Here is a 12968-nt window from a genome sequence, read left to right on the forward strand (position 1 = left end):
TAAAATAAATAAATAAAAAGAAATCACTGTTAGATCATGTTGGCCAATACATTAAATAACGTTAACAAATTAGATCTTACTGTAAAGTGTTACTGAACTTATAAGCTCTTAAACCTTTACTAGCACCAAAATTAGGACCAAAAGGTTTATTCTAAAATCTTACTCCAGCATTAGTAAAAGAAAAAGAAAAAAAGAAAAAAAAACTGAAGAACTCCAAAGGCACACAAAATTGTTTGTCACCAACTATTTTCAAGTTGTTTGGAAAGTGCTGTTTATGTCCCAGAAGCTCTCCATCAGTAGGAAACTGGTGCACCATCTCTCCACAGTAGATGTGAATGGACATGTTCCAAAGAGGCAGGAAAGAAAAAAATATATACCTTGAGGAAAGAAAAAGAAAACGCAAAGAAAAAACTTGTTTATAAAACAGATCTATCCATTATTATAATTGGCTCAATTAAATTAAAACGATAGATGTACAGTTGTGCTCCAAAGTTTATATTCACACAGCAGTATCTGTATGAAAAATAGAAGAAAAAAAAGAAAATACCCATAAGCGGGATCATAAAAATGAGCATGTTGTCTCTTTTTTATCTAGTACTGCCCTGATGAAGCAGTTTATTCTGCATGGTGTGTGTACGCTTTTGACCACAACTGCATCCCCTATGTGATGAATTACCTCAGTCGTCAGGGTAGAAGGATTGGAGAGGTTCCTTCACGTATCCCACTGAGCACATCATCTTCACTGACACTGGACTTTAAAAATAGAGAACATTTTAATAATGGTTTTTATTCCTACTTTACAGGGAATTAAACATAACTTAAATATAGATAAATAACCCAAGACCAATGTAAATTGAGAAAAGTATTCTTGCATTTTTCCTCATCTTGCCTTGCAAGTTTCAGCTTACCTCGCACCATCTCCATGAAGGATGTTCCTGCATTTACCACGCCTGGCACAGCAATGCTGCGGCTCCATTCCTTTGGGTGTGTGGCCTGTAATATATATAATGATTAGGGGATCTGTATGCACAAGTGGAAATGTATTGCTTACAAATGGACAAGATGCAAAGCATTTAAAAGCTAAAGACTTGATAGCAATGTTATAGCTTGTGTCATGGCTGGGCATAAATTCATAATTAACATTAACTTGACCTCATCAAGATGGCTCTGTGATTCCACACAGCTTGCACTGGATCTCAAATAGCACATCTGTATTGATCCTTCAAAAAAAAAAAAAAAAAAAAAAATAAGCACAAAATATTAAAAACACAAATAGTACTTTAACATCTTACTCTCCAAATGCAAAAAGAAAAGAACATATTAAAATCATTATTTCATTACTGGTTGTTGTTATACGTTAAGTTAATATATGGAATAAATGTATAACGTTAAATGTCTTCTGTCCATTTAAAAAGTAGGAGTTCGATTAAAATATTGTATTTACAGCAGGCAAATTCTTTGAACATGCCCACACCGGCGATCACATTCCGATTTAAGAAATTATTATAATGCAATCTTAGATAGGCTACATGATAGGAAACATGATTAATTCACCTCCCGAGTCCATAGTGCGTCTATCTGCGATTAAACTAAATAACTACACCGTAATAGAGAGCTACCATGTTACGGTGAAAATGTAAAATCAAGAAAGCTTATATCAAGATACTTACATGACTCGTTATTTGTAGCATATAACGTCTCGTCATCTGTAATGATCCAAACGGTTCACTCCTCTGTTGTCTGTTGTCCTTCAGCTTCATTTTCCTCACGCATCGAGATGACGCAAACATGGTGGACCGCGCATTTTTCAAAATCATGACGTAGAATTTTTGGCGCATGCGCATTGAAATATTAATTATAAATATAAAATAAGATAAGATATTTCGTGCATTAAATGTTGATTATAAATTACTTATTAATTATCCATTTCTGTTCAGGTTGTTCTAACACACTGTGTAGTTGGACTGTATTTCAGAGAACTTGACTCATTCACCTAACTAAAAGTCAATCATGTTTACAGTGAGTCTGATTAAAATGAAATGTAGCCTATTTTAACTGAATTTTAATGCTAATTAATTTGGTTTAGATTTGTTCAACTTTTTCTTGCAATTAATGCAATTCAATGTGTGTTTAACCGCCATACAACAACATAATATTGAAAGTAGGTTATTCTGTACACAGATGTAAAGTAGCCTACAGTACATTAGACAACTCCTCTCATAAAGATTGACAATGTCAAATTATGTAGAAAACTGACACTTGTAGTTGAGTTCATAGGAGCTAGTTATAACATTTCAACAGTATGTTGTACTGGAGTGTAAGCGAGTGAAATTTTGAAGAAAAATACATTAACCAATGTAAATTTGGACAACTATTTTTTTTAAAAAAATGTGCTTTGTCATTAGTAAAATAAGTGCACTTTATGAAACAAACTCATAATTAAAATGGTTTAAGTAAATTTAGGTGTAGACATTATTACAAGGTGCATTTTTAAAAAGTGCACTAAAGTGTGTTTATAAATATTGTCATACAAGTGTACTTTCTTTAAGTGAAAATTAACTAGATATTATTACAAAGTGCACTTATTAAAAGTGCACTAAAGTGTGTTTATAAATATTGTCATACAAGTGTACTTTCTTTAAGTGAAAATTAACTAGATATTATTACAAAGTGCACTTATTAAAAGTGCACTAAAGTGTGTTTATAAATATTGTCATGAAAGTGTACTTTTTAAAGTACAAATTAATTAGATATTATTATAAAGTGCACTTATTATAAGTACACTAAAGTGTGTTTATAAATATCGTCATGAAAGTGTACTTTTTTAAAGTACAAATTAATTATAAATTATTACAAAGTACACTTATTATAAGTGTACTAAAGTGTGTTTATAAATATTGTCATGAAAGTGTACTTTGTTAAAGTACAAATTAATCAGATATTATTATAAAGTGCACTTATTAAAAGTGCACTAAAGTGTGTTCATAAATATCGTCATGAAAGTGTACTTTTTTAAAGTACAAATTAATTATATATTATTACAAAGTACACTTATTATAAGTGTACTAAAGTGTGTTTATAAATATTGTCATGAAAGTGTACTTTTTAAAAATACAAATTAATTATATATTATTACAAAGTGAATTTTAAAAAAGTGTACTTAAGTGTGTTTAGAAATATTGTCATTAAAGTGTATTCTCTTTAAGTACACTTAAGTGGCACTTAATTTTAATTATATCATATTATCTACAAGTGCAGTTTTTAAAAAATATACTTTAAATATATTAAGTGCACAAAAAATACACTTTCAATACAATTAAGCACACTTCTTTTTCACAAGGGTAAATACTGAATTTGAGTTCTCTTTTGCGGCATATTGCACTTTAAATCAAGCACATCCCACTCACATCCCACTTTATTACTCATTTGCCCATGTTTCTTTATCTCTGTAATGTGTTAATAATTTCTGCCTACTAAAAGCTTCACAGATGTACTTGCACACAGCGGTATATAAACGATATAGAAAGCTGAATCAATTCATTATATATATCATCATACCACCAAGTCCTAGTAAGCATTAATAATTTGACTAGGTAGTTGATAAAACCAACAACCAAAAACCGTTCAGCCTTTTTTCACACGACACGCGAGCATGTTGGAAGCATTTCCAGGCAAAATAGTAAAGGAAAATATGTTTATATGTCATTTTGACACGAATACATATTAATAAATTACTTTTTAAAAGTTTGAAAGTCTCTAGTCTGCATAATTGCAGATATAGGCCTAATTATAATAATAGAAAACAACATAATTATCGATTTTGAAACATTGCACCTGTCAATACAGAACAAAATATTCTGTATCGTATTTTGCCGTCAATACCATAGATATGTATAGCCAATACTAGGCGGCACTGCCGACGTTGTCTTTGCTGTATAAGTAGGCTATATATTTATATTTAACATGAATATAGGGCTTCTCTGTACATCAATAGCAGCAGCAGCGCCACGTCAGACACGCTTCTGGTGTGCAAAGACAGAGAAAACTCCACGCAGCTGCCCCGTGGCTGACACGCAACAGAAACGCCACGCTCACGCCACGCTTGCAGTGTGTCTTCGTCATAACAAAGAGGTTGGCACAAAGTATTTTATTTTGAAACAAATTACATTAGATTTTTTTTCTAAAGCCCTTATATTACAAATTCCAAAATAGTATTTGGTATTTCAAATACGTATTTTAAATACATGTACCCTGAGCCTTGTCTGGCATCACCAGACCAAGCTCAATTTAAGATGAGTCTGCTTTGCGCTGATTGCTCAATTGCTCTTGTCTGGCTGCAGAGTGTGTTTGTAGCTCTATAAAGGTTTGCTTTTGAATCTCTATTTGATAACTTTTCTTTATTTTTAAACTATTAAATATAACTTTCTCATCACCATATTTTGTCTAAAATTGCCAGCATATTAAATCTGAGATCGCTAGCTTTTAATCTAAATCACTACAACACATTAGCTTTTCGCTAGCCTGTTAGCTTGCCATCTCTTCACCTGAGTCTCCTGTTTTCTGAGTTCATTAAACAACTGTGGTGAGTTGGACTAGTAAACAGACTCCATCAAACAACTTTGGTAAATTGGATTAATAAACAAATACGGTAAGCCATGTCTTCTCCAGTCATTGTCACCTGCACTTCTTGCTACATGTTTAGCATATCTATCTCCATTGGTGAACAGGGCTTCACATGTGATAAATGTAAGGAATTAATCAGGCTGACAGAGAAGATTTCAGAATTAGAGACACGCATCCAGACTTTATGTGAGAGTAGTGAGAATAACACTTTAGACACTTAGTAACAGAGAAAAGTAACAGCTTTAGACACTGGTTTGGATGCGACTAGCTTAGTGAACTCTGTACATTGTATGGTTCCAGCTGAGCCCTTGCAGCAGGGCAATTGGGTAACTGTAAGACAGCATAGTTGCAGATCAAAAAAACCCTTTTCCGTTTTGATTAGAACATCATACAGGTTCTCCCCACTCAGTGATGCACCCGCTGAAGATCCCGTTAAAAGTGCCTGATATCAAAGCAAATGTAAAGTGCTGGCAAATGCTAATTGTAAACTCTCTAAGATTATTATTAACATAGGCACTAATGATGTTTGACAGCGCCAGTCGGAGAGAACCAAAATTAACATTAAAGAGGTGTGTGAACTCACAAGTACAATGTCAAAGGCAGTGTTTTGCTCTGGTCCCCTCCCTGTTAAAATGAGTGATGAGATATTTAGTACATAGCAACATTGTGTCGGCCCAGATCTGGCCCTTATCTGGCAAATTTGGAATACGGATCTGGCCCACATGCTGCGATGAATTACGGCCCTTGAGTGGCCCACTCCTGTTTGCCAGATCTGGGCCTCAAGCAGGCCATAACAATGCCACATGTCAGCCAAGAGCAAAGAAATAAACCAGAACTGGACCTTATCTGAGTCACAAAATCTGTGCATAACAAATATGGAGTCATCGCAGACTTAATAAGCATGTTAACAAGCAGATTAACTGAAGGAAAGATGAGAACAGAAAAAGAGACGAGCAGAAACACAAAAACTACAACTGACTTCAGCCACAGCTTTAGATGAAATCAACTGAAGAAAAAAGAAGACATTAAATCTCTGAAGATCTCAGCAGATGATTAAACAACTCCACAAACAGCATTACCAGCTTCACACATTACTAACCAGACTGACTTTATTTCTGTCAGACGACTACAGAAGCTCGTATTGAGAATTAACAGAGGTTTAACTACACGTAAGCTATAAATCATCATAATGGTGATCAGTGTTTCCATTAGTTGGGCTCTTTACTCTTATTATACATTTGTCTGTTTCTGGCAGCAGCAAAAGAACCTTAAACAAACTGACATCAGATGGTGATGGTAACCTGTTGATGACAGGGTTATAATCATCTTAAAATGTACTAATGTCATTTGATTCTAACTATTGTGTTATTAATGCATTTTCATTATAATTCCTGAGTTACTGCAGCATCAGATCCTGCAGTATTATAACAATCAGTTAGAAGATTTTAACTAAAAGGCTAATCTACAATGACACATAGAGACATCAACAATCAGTGTATGAATCTCATCAAAGGTGGCAGTCAACAAAATATTCAAAATAATCAGATCAACAAAAAGCTAAAAAATGTCACAACAACAAAAACAAAAACAAATAAAAAGCAAATATTTTGAAGTAAAACAATAGGACAATTTAGCTACATAATTTATTCATGATGCAATACATGCTGGGAGTTTTGTACTATGCTGGTACCCAGCATGCACTGCAGCATGAATCTATGGAATTGGATTGTGCCGCATTTTTGATTGGCACCATTGTTGAGATTCATACGCTAATTCTTGATGTCTGTGTGTGTCATTGTAGATTAACCTCTTGTTTGTGAAAAAAATTCAGATTTTTATTGACTAATACTGCAGGACATGATGCTGCAGTAACTCAGTGGTTGTAATGAAAATCCATTAATAACACAATTGTTAGAGCCAAAGGACATCAGTCTTTTTTAAAACAATTATAAAACTGTTAACAGGTAACCATCCTCATCTGATGTCAGTTTGAAGCTGCAGACTCGGAGCCTGCATCCACAGTCCCGCACTCAGAGTCCCGCATTCTCAGACCCTCGTTTTTTTTTTTAAGAAACAGCGCCTCCTGCTGTTCTGAAGACCGTACAACACCCTTATCCAAATAAGATGCAATATTATATTATCGTTTCATTTAAAGTTTTCCAAATAAATCTAAACAAATTAGCCTAACGATTTTGCAAACATCTTTGCATTCCCTAAAAATGTCATTGTTTTCTCTGACTAACAAAGTACTCAGTAGTTTTTTGTTTTTGTTTTTTGTTTATTTAAATAAAAGAAAATTACTGATGGAAGATATACAATTACAGATTGAAATATCTACTATACAACTATCCTTTGAAAAATGTTATGTGATATTATATTGCTACAATGTTTTTTTAATTCCAATTCCAGTGTTTGTTTTAGGTCAACCTATGCTAATGGTCTAATTAACATATACATTGCTAGCATTAAAAAACGTCTCGGTTACGTATGTAACCCTCGTTCCCTGAAGGAGGGAACGAAGACGTACGTCAGAACTGAACCGACGAATTGGGATCTGACCTCAGAGACCTATCCACTTCGAGTGTATAAAAACGAGCCAATCGGAGATTGGCATGTGATCCACACATTCCACGCTCCGCCCCGCAGCGCGGGTATAAATAGGAAGTGGAATGGTAGATCAAATGCTTTTTTCAACTGAGGAGCCGAATACGTGACTGGGCTCCTAGCTGAAGCACAGCTCCTGGCGACGGGACGTACGTCTCCGTTCCCTCCTTCAGGGAACGAGGGTTACATACGTAACCGAGACGTTCCCTTTCAGTCGGTCACGTTCGACGTACGTCAGAACTGAACCGACGAATTGGGATCCCTTTGGAAAACGCCAGGATGCTGGCCCTTCCAGCGTCCTGCTTGAGCGCACTGGACCGTCTAGTATGGTACGGAAGTCAGGGCTCCAAGCAGGGAGGTCAGTCACTGCTGTTCTGCAAGACCCACTTAGAGTGACCATAGACTGCTGGGAAGCGTGTTCTTCTCGGGAGAAGGTACGCTGCGGGGCCACGTCCTTCAGGGAAGGAGTGGTGGCGGAATACACATAAGGACTAACCTGGCAGGGTAGTGCAACATATGGCAGTCTCTGGGGTGGTTCCAACCTAATTGTAGGGGGGAAAGAACACGCCCAGAGACGACAGAGCGGGCTCTGTCGAGGGAAAGACACAGGGCTAGCCTGAAGGGTAGCTGATACCGTGGACGAATACACATATGGGGTTGCCGTGAGGGAACCGCTACATATGGAACCCAGCCTACAACCACGTTCCACAAGCATACGGGTGCAGGCCTAGCGTCAGACGGTCCCCAACGTCTGACACCGCATGGGGTGACGGAGGAGCTCGACAGGGTTAGCCGGTTTCCCGGGGAACACAACTGGAGACAATAAACGCACGTATCCGGCCCAGAGGGCGGGAGTGGCGTTGCAAGCCGACACTTAGAACGGGCACTTAGCACTCCTGGCCACCAGGGGCGAGGATGCGGGAAGATACCGGCTCTACACGTAAGCTATAAAACCTAGCAAACGTGTTAGGTGTCGCCCAGCCCGCAGCTCTACATATGTCTGTCAGCGAGGCGCCTTGAGCCAGCGCCCAGGAAGAAGCAACACTCCTAGTGGAGTGTGCTCTTACACCGAACGGGCAAGGCACGTCTTGGGACTGGTAAGCCAAGACTATAGCATCCACTATCCAGTGGGCTAACCTCTGCTTGGAGACAGCCTTTCCCTTCTGCTGGCCTCCGTAACAGACGAAGAGTTGCTCTGAGGTCCGAAAGCTTTGGGTCCGGTCAATGTAAGCGCGAAGAGCGCGGACCGGACACAGCAAAGCCAGGGCTGGGTCTGCCTCCTCCGAAGGCAGCGCTTGCAGGTTCACCACCTGGTCCCGGAAGGGAGTGGTAGGAACCTTGGGCATGTATCCGGGCCTGGGTCTCAGGACAACGTGAGAGTTACCAGGCCCGAACTCTAGGCACGATTCGCTGACCGAAAGTGCGTGCAGGTCCCCTACCCTCTTGATAGAGGTCAATGCAGTCAAGAGCACTGTCTTCATTGACAGGATTTTAATCTCAATAGACTCCACAGGCTCGAAGGGAGGGCTCTGAAGTGCTCTGAGCACTAGAGCTAAGTCCCAATAGGGTATCGAGGATGGACGAGGAGGATTTAGTCTCCTCGCACCTCTGAGGAACCTGACGATTAGGTCGTGCTTTCCCACAGACTTACCTTCGACTGCGTCGTGATACGCCGCTATTGCGGCGACGTACACTTTGAGGGTGGAGGGAGACAGCCTTCGCTCCAACCCGTCTTGCAGGAAGGAAAGCACCACACCAATCGAACACCTTCGGGGGTCTTCCCGGCGGGTTGAAGAGCACCACTCAACGAATAGGTTCCACTTCAGTACATAGAGGCGCCTCGTAGAGGGGGCTCTAGCCGAAGAGATGGTATCTACGACTGCTTGTGGTAGTCCATCTAGAACCTCCGCGTCCCGTCCAGGGACCAGACATGAAGATTCCAGAGGTCTGGACGCGGGTGCCATAGAGTGCCCCGTCCCTGAGAAAGAAGGTCCTTCCTCAGGGGAATGGGCTAAGGAGGGGCTGTCGCGAGGAGAGTAAGTTCTGGGAACCAGGTCCGGTTGGGCCAGTACGGCGCAACTAGCAAGACCTGCTCCTCGTCCTCCCTGACTTTGCACAGAACTTGTGCAAGAAGGCTCACTGGGGGAAACGCATATTTGCGTAGGTCCCGGGGCCAGCTGTGCACCAGTGCATCTGTGCGGAGGGTACCCCCGGTCAGGGAATAGTACCACTGGCAATGGGTCGAGTCCGGAGAGGCAAACAGGTCTACCTGTGTGGCTCCGAACTGGTCCCATATCAGCTGGACCGCCTGGGGGTGGAGTCGCCATTCTCCCGGAGGTGCTGGCTGCCGAGAGAGCTCGTCGGCTGTCTGGTTCAGCGCACCAGGGACATGCATGGCCCGAAGCGACCTCAGATGCTTCTGACTCCACAGGAGCAGGTGGCGGGCGAGTTGGAACAGGCGACGGGAGCGTAGACGGTTGATGCAACGGCTGCCATGCTGTCCGTACGGACCAGTACATCCTTGCCACGTAGCGGCCCCTTGAGGCGGCGTAGTGCCAAGTGTACTGCTAGCAACTCGAGGCAATTGATATGCCAATGCAATTGCGGTTACGTCCACAGACCCGCAACTGCATGCCCGTTGTACGTGGCCCCCCAGCCCGTGGATGAGGCATTCGTGAACAGCAGAGCATGTCTGGACACTTGTTCTAGGGGCACCCCGGACCGGAGAAACGAAGTGTTGGACCACGGGCTGAAGGTTTGGCGGCAGTAAGGAGTCACTGGGACCCGGTACTGGCCGCTCTGCCACGCCCACCTCGGGACTCGGCCATGAAGCCAGTGTTGGAGCGGTCTCATATGAAGCAATCCGAGCGGCGTGACCGCGGCTACGGATGCCATATGCCCCAGGAGCCTCTGAAAAAGTTTCAGTGGGACCGCTGTTCTGCCTTTGAACATACAAGCAGTTCAACACCGACCTGACTCGCTCCTCCGTGAGGCGCGCAGTCTGGTTGAACGAATCCAGCTCCATACCGAGATAAGAGATTCTCTGAGTAGGACAGAGCTTGCTCTTCTCTCGGTTGACCCGAAGGCCCAACAGGCTGAGGTGACTGAGCACCATGTCCCTGTGTTCGCACAACTGCTCCCGAGACTGGGCGAGAATGTGCCAGTCATCGAGATAGTTGAGAATGCGAACGCCGCGTTCTCGGAGTGGAACAATGGCTGCCTCCGCGACCTTCGTAAAGACACGAGGCGACAGGGACAGCCTGAAGGGCAGGACCTTGTACTGGTATGCCCGTGCCTTGGACGTAGAACGTAGGAACGGTCTGTGTCGAGGAATCGAGACATGAAGTCTCGACCTTCAGGTCGATCGCTGCGAACCAATCCTGGGGACGGATGCATTGAAAGTGCGTTTCTGCGTAACATCCAGAACGGGAGCTTGAGCAGGGCCCGATTCAGGACACGCAGGTCTAGGATTGGCCGTAGCCCACCCCCTTTCTTGGGCACGATGAATTAGGGACTGTAGAACCCTGTCTTCATCTCGGCTGAAGAAACCGGCTCGATCGCGTCCTTCGCCAGTAGGACCTCGATCTCTGACCACAAGACTCGAGCGTCGCTGCTTCGCACTGAGGTGAAGAGGACGCCTTTGTACTTGGGTGGCCGGCGAGCGAACTGAATCGCGTAGCCGAGTCTGATGGTACTGATGAGTCAACGGGACGGTCGAGGGAGCTGTAGCCACACTCCCAGGGACCGCCCGCGCGGGACCAACAGCACCACAGACATGCCCGGGGTGGGGCAGCGCGCTGGAGTGCTCTGGCTCAACTCGGGAGGCCCAGAGTGTCGCGCGAGCACTCCTGGTGCGGGCAGGGAGTGGGTGAGAAGGCCCGGAGGCGTCCTCGAGCTCACTCGGCTGCCCGCTGCCCGGAGGCAGAGAGGTGGGAGAATCAGACCCGACTCGGGAGGCCCGTGGGCGGCCCAGAGTGTTATCTGAGTGTTCCCGGGAAGGGCAGAGAGTGGGTGAGAAGGCCAGAGGCGTCCTCAAGCCCACCCTGCTGCCTACTGCCCGAAGGCAGGGAGGTGGGGCACTCAGACCCTACTCGGGAGGCCCGAAGGCGGCCCGGAGTATTGTCCGAGTACTCCAGGTTGGGGCAGAGTGTGGGTGAGAAGGCCCAGGGGCGGTCTCGATGCCCACACTACTGCCCCCTGGCAAAGGAGGGGAGGAAAGAAGTAGCAAGGCCCGGGGGCGTCGCACACTTCCAACCTGGCCCTCTGAGGCCCAGAGAGAGAGGAACTGCTCTGAATATGTGGGTACCGCTGGACTCCGGAGAGCCAGTGGCAGAACGTTAACCAGTCAGGGCCCCCCGGTCCTCCTCCAGGGGGGTGGGGGAGGGATACGAATATCACCTCCCCCCGAGCAGCTCCTGTTCTCCCCAGCCTGTCCGTCTCAGGACCGCGTCCCCTTGGGCTTGCCTGCCGGTTAGCGGGGCCCTGGACGGGTTGGGCGCCTCCCTCGTGCCCGGCACCCTGCTCCTCCAGTGGAGGCTGCTGCTCGGCTCTAGCAGGGTGGAGGCGGACGCAGGAGGGGATGCCCTCGGCGACAAGCCGGCAGAGGCGCCGCAACCGACGACCGAGCAGCTCGTCGTCGGCACCCTGCTGCAACGCCTCTGTCTGCTTCTGGGCCACCAAGAACTGCTGGGCAAAGTTCTCGATGGCGTCGCCGAGGAGGCCAGCCCGACAGACAGGCCTTCCTTACGCATATCTGCCGGGTTAGCCCCCTGTTCCTGGACCACTAGTGTGGACATCGCCTGACCCAGGGAGCGTGCAGTGATTTTCATCACCCCTAGGGCGAGGTCCAACACCGCACGCAGTTCCTGCACAACCCCTGGGCTGGGACTACCCTCGTGCGTGCAGGGCAGAGGGCAGTGAGAGAGGGAAAACAATGATACTCTTTTTTTTTTTTGTCTCATTTTTGGCACCTTTGACCCTCAATATTTCCCTCTCTCCGATGCAGCAATTGACATCTGTCCTCTGCCAGAGCAAAAAATGAAACGCTAAGACCTTTTCTCTTCCAGGACCAGCGATTCCATCTCTCACTACAAGCAGGCATGTGAGACAGTGAACGTGGCCGTCAGAACGGCACACAGCGCACTGAACGCTCAAGCCTCAATGAAGAAGGCAAGGCGAACAATGCCCTGACGTGGTCATGTTCTCATGAGAGAATCCATACCACCCACGAACAGAGTCTCAGCATGCTTTTGATGCGATAGAGGAGTGGGGGCCCGAAGGGGTTTACCCGGCGGGGAATTCCCACTGTAATCCTGCACAGGCCACCAGCGCTTATCAGCCAAAGTAGTCCTTTTTCCAGTAACACCAGAATATGAACTAGATCGGGGGATAGGCGAAGTGACTCGACCCCATCTGAGGTTTCATAGTCTCGGCCGCGCATCTAGAGCACCGACTGACGCGCGTCGGTTGCTCTGACAAACACCGCTGTCAGCCGGCGCTCGACGGCACACGGCGCGCTGAACACTCAAGCCTTTTATGAGAAAGGGTGAGACGAACAACGCGCTGACTTGACCATGTTCTTCTGCGAGAACATGAATCACCCACGATCGCAATTTCACATGCGATCGTGGCCGTCAATGAGGACAGGAAACAGTTGCATTCCAGGAATGCACGGTTTGAATGACATCTTGAAAAAGACGCAGGGTCAAACCGTGTTGCTCTTTTAGAATGGAAAAACTGCT

The 12968-nt window shown here is 44.7% G+C and overlaps 1 long non-coding RNA gene across 2 annotated transcripts; it reads right to left on the minus strand.

The window, feature by feature from the left end:
- Positions 1-226: 226 nt before the first annotated feature.
- Positions 227-1221, minus strand: LOC137079428 (uncharacterized). 2 transcript variants are annotated; one of them, XR_010905510.1, is made up of 4 exons: positions 1153-1221; positions 909-993; positions 677-753; positions 227-377 (listed from the first exon to the last, which is right to left on the minus strand). It is a non-coding gene; the product is annotated as an uncharacterized lncRNA (long non-coding RNA). The 2 variants fall into 2 exon arrangements; XR_010905509.1 differs by having other exon boundaries at positions 227-513.
- Between the last annotated feature and the right edge of the window lie 11747 nt (positions 1222-12968).

The sequence above is a fragment of the Pseudorasbora parva genome, chromosome 6 (assembly GCF_024679245.1).
Source record: "Pseudorasbora parva isolate DD20220531a chromosome 6, ASM2467924v1, whole genome shotgun sequence".
Classification (NCBI taxonomy): domain Eukaryota; kingdom Metazoa; phylum Chordata; class Actinopteri; order Cypriniformes; family Gobionidae; genus Pseudorasbora; species Pseudorasbora parva.